The 7,500-nt window shown below is 44.4% G+C and overlaps 1 non-coding gene and 1 pseudogene across 1 annotated transcript; both read right to left on the reverse strand.

Moving 5' to 3' along the window:
• Positions 1 to 3,983: 3,983 nt before the first annotated feature.
• On the reverse strand, positions 3,984 to 5,376 carry LOC147451657 (25S ribosomal RNA; annotated as a pseudogene).
• A 357-nt stretch (positions 5,377 to 5,733) lies between these two features.
• On the reverse strand, positions 5,734 to 5,886 carry LOC147451658 (5.8S ribosomal RNA). The gene has a single exon (XR_015189039.1). It is a non-coding gene; the product is annotated as a 5.8S ribosomal RNA (ribosomal RNA).
• Between the last annotated feature and the right edge of the window lie 1,614 nt (positions 5,887 to 7,500).

A 7,500-nucleotide genomic window follows, 5' to 3' on the forward strand; every position in this document is an offset into this window, starting at 1 on the left:
GCATGGTTAAAGCTGAGTGATCTTTATGAGAAGCAGAGTGCAGCTTCACAGGTATACTGGCTTAAGAAGCTTTTTGACTTGAAGATGAAAGAAGGGACACCTATGTCCAATCATCTGAATGAATTCAACACAATCTATAGTCAATTGTCAGCTCAAGGTGTCAAGTTTGATGAACCTGTTAGAGCTATATTCCTGTTGATCACATTGCCGGAAAGTTGGGACACTTTTCGCACAGCTTTGAGTAATTCTGCACCTCCAGATGGTTTGAACATAGCAGGTGTAGAAGGAAGTCTGCTTACTGAAGAAACCAATAAAAAGACAATGGACAAAGGCAAAGGAATAGCCTTAGTTGTCAGGGCAAGGACCAAAGAAAATTACAAAGGTGGAAAGAGGAATCAGTCTCGTAGCAAGTCCCGCAGTGCTAAAGGCAAGAGTGACATAGAATGCTACCATTGTGGCAAGAAGGGTCACATGAAAAGAGACTGCAGAGAATGGAAAGCAGAAAAAGGCAAAGAGAAAGCTGAAGACCATGGTGAGAAGAACAAGTCCTCAGTGAAGATTCAAGAAATAAATGTGACAAACACTGTTGCAGAGGATGACAGTCTAGTGTCAGGAGACATCTACTTCTTGAAGAATACAATGGACTCAGCTCTTCTTACAGCATCTGATGGAAATGCACTGAGTGACTAGATTATAGACTCACGGGCATCACTTCATGTGTCTCCAAACAAGGAGTGGTTTACCTCTTATGTGACCACTAAAGATCATGTTCGGCTAGGCAATGGGCAGACATGTGGGATCTTAGGTGTTGGAGATGTTCAATTGAAGTTTCAGAGTGGCTCTTCTTTCACGCTGAAAAATGTGAGACGTGTTCCCGCAATTACAAAGAGCTTGATCAACACAGGTTTACTTGATGATGCTGGCTACGTCACCACTTTTGGACAGAACATGTGGAAGATATCCAAGGGTTCTATGACAATAGCACATGGAGTAAAGTCTGGAGGACTTTACATGATTTATGTATCAAATGTCTCTAAAAATGTAATCAATGTAACCGAGTAGCCGAACGTTTCTTTGTGGCATTGCTGGTTAGGACATATGTCTAAGAAGGGAATGGAAATCTTGTCTCGTTCTGGTTATTTGCCTGGCTTTTCATTTAATGATTTTGAATTCTGTAAACATTGTCTGTATGGTAAGCAAACACAGCAGCCACATAAGCATAGAAGCAGTAGAAGAGATACACAGTTGGCACTTGTTCATAGTGATTTGTGTGGACCTATGCCTAACCTAACTCTAGGGGGAGCTTCTTACTTTATGAAATTTATAGATGATTACTCGAGGAAAGTATGGGTTTACTTTCTCAAGCACAAGGATGAAGCGTTTAGTGTTTTCAAAACGTTTGTGACACTTGTGGAGAATCAGAGTGGCAAGAAGCTTAAATGCTTACGCACTGACAATGGTGGAGAGTATGTTTCAAAGGCCTTTCAGGACTTTTGTGAGTCAAAAGGTATAAAACGTGAACTTGCTGCTCCTTACAATCCTCCTCAAAATGGTGTTGCTGAGAGGATGAATAGGACCATACAAGAGAAAGTCAGAAGTATGTTGTCTAATGCACAGCTGCCAAATGGGTTTTGGGCTGAAGCTGTATCAACAGCTGTTCATCTTGTAAATAGATCTCCTAGCAAGGTTTTGCAGAACGATTCAGTGCTAGAGATGGTATGGTCAGGCAAAATGCCCTCATACAAGCATCTCAGAGTCTTTGGCAATGAGGCATATACTCACGTTCCAAAGGAATTTAGGAACAAACTTGAGCCAAAGAGTAGAAAGTGCATCTTTCTAGGCTATGGTAATTCTGGTGAGATGGGGTACAGACTTTGGGATCGCAAATCCAGAAAGGTTGTCCACAGCAATGATGTTCACTTTAATGAATCCAAATATCATTCTAAACCAGAGAGGGTTGAGGAGATTAGAAGAGTTGTCTTCCAAGAAGATGGACCTGCACGTGCAAGACAAAATGTCAGGGCTCAAGAGGAGCAAGGACAGGATAGAGTGGAACCACAGGTTGTGGCTGAGCCTGAGCCACCTACTGTGTGTAGATCTGGACGTATCAGGTGACCTCCTGATAGGTTTGTTCCAGCTATGAACTATGTCATGTTGACTGATTGCAATGAGCCTTCAAGTTACAAGGAAGCAGTGCAAATGAAGGACTCCGGGAATTGGCAATTGGCCATGCAGTCAGAGATGACAGCTCTGCATAAAAACAAGACATGGAAGCTAGTTAAATTACCACAGGGCAAAAAGGCTCTACTTTGTAAATGGGTTTACAGGTATAAGATCACCGCTCATGATAGTCAGCCAAAGTACAAAGCAAGGCTTGTTGCCAAGGGCTTTAAGCAAAAACAAGGCATTGACTTTGATGAAGTCTTCTCTCCGGTGGTTAAGATGACTACATTAAGATGCTTTCTTGCATTGGTTTCCATATTAGATTTGGTGTTGCACCAAATGGATGTCAAGACAGCGTTCTTGCATGGTGATTTAGATGTGGAAATTTACATGCAGCAGCCAGAAGGGTTTGTTGAGAAAGGCAAGGAAGATTGGGTATGCCAGTTGTTAAAGAGTCTTTATGGCTTAAAACAATCATTGAGGGCATGGTACCATAAATTCCACAAGTTTATGCTTTCTCAAGGCTACAAACGTAGTGAGTTCGATCACTGTCTATATACAAAGAAGGCTAAGGATGGTAGTTGGCTGATCCTTATTTTGTATGTGGATGACATGTTGATTGCTGGCAAGCACTTGGAAGAAATTTCAGCGTTGAAGTCAAAGATGGCAAAATCGTTTGACATGAAATACATGGGTGAGGCAAGTCATATCCTTGGTATGCGCATTGAGAGAGACAGATCAAAGAAGTTGATTTGGTTATCTCAAACAGAGTATATTGACAAGGTTTTGCAACGTTTCAATATGGAGAAGGGAAAGGCACTGAGTGTTCCATTGCCACCATATGTGAAACTTAGCAAACAAGATTGTCCTGTGTCTGAGGAAGAACAGGCTGAAATGGATAAGATTCCATATGCGTCTGCAGTGGGTAGTTTGATGTATGCAATGATTGCTACTCGCCCAGACATTGCATTTGCAGTGGGAGTAGTAAGTCGATACATGTCAAACCCATGCAAGAAACATTGGGAGGCAGTGAAAGGATTATTGAGATACCTGAAAGCTACAAAGAGTATGCGTATATGCTATGGGAGTCAGGAGCTAAGTGTAAAGGGTTTTACAAACTCAAATTATGCAGGTGACTTAGACAACCGAAGGTCTACGTCAGGGTATGTCTTTACATTGGCTGGTGGAGCAGTATCATGGCGTTCTAGATTACAAGATTGTGTTACTCAGTCTACTACAGAGGCTGAATATGTTGCAGCATCAGAGGCATGCAAAGAATCAATTTGGCTTAATCGACTAGTAACAGATTTGGGAATCAAAGAAGAGATGCCTGTGTTATATTGTGATAGTCAAAGTGCTATACAATTGGCTCGCAATCCAGTTTATCACTCAAAGACAAATCATGTGGATGTGAAGTATCATTTCATCAGGGAAATGCTCGAGGATAAGCAACTTCAGCTTGTCAAAGTTCACACCACAGAAAATCCTGATGATCTATTTACAAAAGGACTTCCCTCAGAGAGATTTGTGCATTTTCGCAAGCAGTTAGGTGTAGGGTAGTACATCACTTCTCTACATCTCTTGTATATTAGCTTGTATAGTAGCTTCTCTCACACTTAAAGTACCACATTGGACTTTAAGTGGGAGGTTGTTGGGGTATAAAGCCCAATGTGGTCGCCCAGGTAAGTGGGCGGGCCGCCAGGTATGCACACATATTCTTTTGTAAAAACCTAATAAGAACTCACTATGCTCTACACATTACAGTAGAGCGAGTTCACCATATCGTCGTGCTCTTCTTCTCGCACTCTCTCTCGCGTCGTACTTCCGCTCGTACTCCTTCAATTTGAATATTTGCTACTACCACCAAGATCTGCACTGGGGGCCATTTCACTCAGGCTCATGCCCGGAGTTGCGCCATGACCCCCACACCCTCCTACTCATCGGGGCCTTGCACTCGCCCCGATGGCTGGGTATAGGTCGCGCGCTTAAGCGCCATCCATTTTTGGGGCTAGTTGATTCGGCAAGTGAGTTGTTACACACTCCTTAGTGGATTTCGACTTCCATGACCACCGTCCTGCTGTCTTAATCAATCAACACCCTTTGTGGGATCTAGGTTACCACGCAGTTTGGCACCGTAACCCGGCTTTCGGTTCATCCCGCATCGCCAGTTATGCTTATAAAAAATGGCCCACTTGGAGCTCGCATTCCGCACCGGGGTTCAACAGAGCAACCCCGGCCGCTTACCTATTTAAAGTTTGAGAATAGGTCGAGGGTGTTTCACCCTCGATGCCTCTAATCATTCACTTTACCTGATAAAACTGCGAAGAGCTCCAACTATCGTGAGGGAAACTTCGGAGGGAACCAGCTACTAGATGGTTTGATTAGTCTTTCGCCCCTATACCCAAGTCTGACGAACGATTTGCACGTCAGTATCGCTACGAGCCTCCACCAAAGTTTCCTCTGGCTTCACCCTGCTCAGGCATAGTTCACCATCTTTCTGGTCCCAGCAGGTACACTTCCACTCAAACCTTTCATCATGGTCGGTGGATGATGCACCCCCGAGGGGGATCCCACCTGTCAGGTTACTTGCGCCTCCATGGATTTGCCACCCACCGACTCGCGTACAGACTCCTTGGTCCGTGTTTCAAGCGTTCCTCGGTTGGCGTGACGGCATCGGCGGGCGGACGCTCTTGTCCGACCACACATCCCATGCTGACCAGCGCCCCGCGTTGAGCGGAGGACCAGCTCTCGCCATTCCGCATCCGGCCGGGGCGCACCCGTGGCCTCTATTCGCTTCCCTCCTAGCAATTTCAAGCACTTTTTAACTCTCTTTTCAAAGTCCTTTTCATCTTTCCCTCACAGTACTTGTTTGCTATCGGTCTCTTGCCCGTATTTAGCCTTGGATGGAATCTACCACCCACTTAGGGCTGCATTCCCAAATAGCCCGACTGGTCGACGACGCCTCGTGGAGCGATAGGGTCCGAGCTCGACGGGGATCTCACCCTCTCTTACAACCCTTTCCAGGGGACTTGGGCCCGTTCGATTGCAGAGGACACCTCTCCAGACTACAATTCGCACGACGGGGCCGCACGATTCTCAAGCTGGGCTCTTTCCAGTTCGCTCGCCGCTACTAGGGAAATCCTGTTTAGTTTCTTTTCCTCCGCTTAGTGATATGCTTAAACTTAGCGGGTAGCCTTGCCTGCTCTGAGGTCCGTGCGTTCATTTTTGGGCCTCGGCGGGAGGGGGGACGAGCACTCATCCCCTCCCTCCCGCTCCTCGGCCACGGAGCCCTTTCTCGACACAGCGGCACCGGCCACGCCCCAGCCCGCAGAAGTCGATCCCCGCAGAGGGTGTACCTCGTACGCAGGGAGCGTAACCACCCTTGCGGTGGGGGTTGTCCCACAGTGCCGTCGATGCATTTTAGCCGATCGTGGCGACGCCCCTCGGCCGCCGCCCCCGCGAGGGGGGGCGACGCGTCGTGGGAGGCGCACTCAAATGGCCATCTCCGCCGCATCGCCCCCGCCATCCCGTGAGCGGGATGGGGGGGAGGTGTCGGCGTGGGGGTCGTGTGGACGCTCAGGTAGACATGCCCTTGGATGAGCCGCGGGAGCAAGTTGCGTTCAAAGACTCGATGATGCGCGGAATTCAGCAATTCACACTACGTATCGCATTTCGTTGTGTTCTTCATTGTTGCAAGAGCCAAGATATTGGTTGTTGCTGAGAATCATTTGATTTATGTGATACGCGGCCCCCCAAGGGAGCCACCTCAGTCCAAGATTTCGTTTAGCTGTGTGCATCGCCCCCCTTCCCCCCCGCGGTGCGCGGAGAGGGAGGGGAAGAAAGGTTGATTGAGCGGCCCCGTGCCTCGCGGCACGGAGTGTTGAGAGAGAAAGAGAGAGCACAGAAATAGAACCCCAAAGTGTGTAGAATACACACATGAGATGATGTATATATAGAGGGGACCTGGGTGCCATATATAGAGAAGCCATATATTGAGTAGCTTCACATATAAGCTCAACACCCCCGCTGAAATAAGGGTCCCTAACTGTGGATGAAAAAATCCTTGGGGGATCAAGGGAAAAACCCACAGCTCTATATACACCCACCGTTATATTATAAAAATCATTGAATATACAAATGTTCATGAGGAGCTACATCACTCCTTTTACAATGAATATTTTATGAAGAGATACATCACTCCTTTTACAATGAATGTTTTATGAGGAGTTACATTACTCCTATCCTATCAAATACAATAATGAATACAAAGGTTCAATAAAGAGATGTAAAGGCTATCGATTAGCTCGTAATCAAAAGTGTCTCCATGAATCTGCTATGTAGCTTGTCATCACTATCGTATCACCAAACATATCTTCATGTTGTCATCAATATGACATCACCAAACATATCTTCATAAATCTTTTATTGTCACCAAGTTTGTCTTCATAAAATCAATTCTTTGATGAATCCTACATAGATCATAGACTAAAAAAAAAACATAGTCATGAAAATTATTAGCATCGTTAGTGAAATAATTTAGGTTCACAATGCCATAAGAGATGGTTCGCGACGCCACTCTTTTGATGATATATATACGCACGAAAACATATGGTTCATAGAGTATGAACGTAAAAGTACAAGATGCGTGATTACGTGATGCAAATGATATGTGTATATACTACATAAAACAACATTTATCAACGTAGTGATCAATGAATATCATCAAAGTATTAACAAAACATCATCATTGTATCAATAAAAATGAATAAATCATCATGGTATCAACGAAAAGCATCATGATATCATCGAAAATAATCATTGTGTCAACGAAACAACATCATGGCATCACCGAGAATAACCATGGTATCAACGAAACAACATCATGATATCACCGAGAATAACCATGGTATCAACGAAACAACATCATGGTATCACCGAGAATAACCATGGTATCAACGAAAGAGCATCATGGTATCAACGAAACAACATCATGGTATCACAGAGAATAACCATGGTACCAACGAAACAACATCATGGTATCAACAAAAATCACCATGGAATTAACGAAATATCATTATGGAATCACCGAGAATAACCATGATATCAACAAAACATCATCATGGCGTCACCGAGAATAACCATGGTATCAATGAAATATCATCATGGTATCAACAAAAATCACCATGACCAAAGTACTAACAAAACATCATCATGGTACCATCAAAATCACTATGGTATCAACGAGAAATTATCAATAAAACGACGTAACTATATCTCTAAAAGAATAATTATACGAGAATCAATGAACGAGTATATCATATAACAAAAGATCATGTA

The sequence above is a fragment of the Adiantum capillus-veneris genome, chromosome 8 (assembly GCF_014529385.1).
Source record: "Adiantum capillus-veneris isolate H3 chromosome 8, ASM1452938v2, whole genome shotgun sequence".
Classification (NCBI taxonomy): Eukaryota; Viridiplantae; Streptophyta; class Polypodiopsida; order Polypodiales; family Pteridaceae; genus Adiantum; species Adiantum capillus-veneris.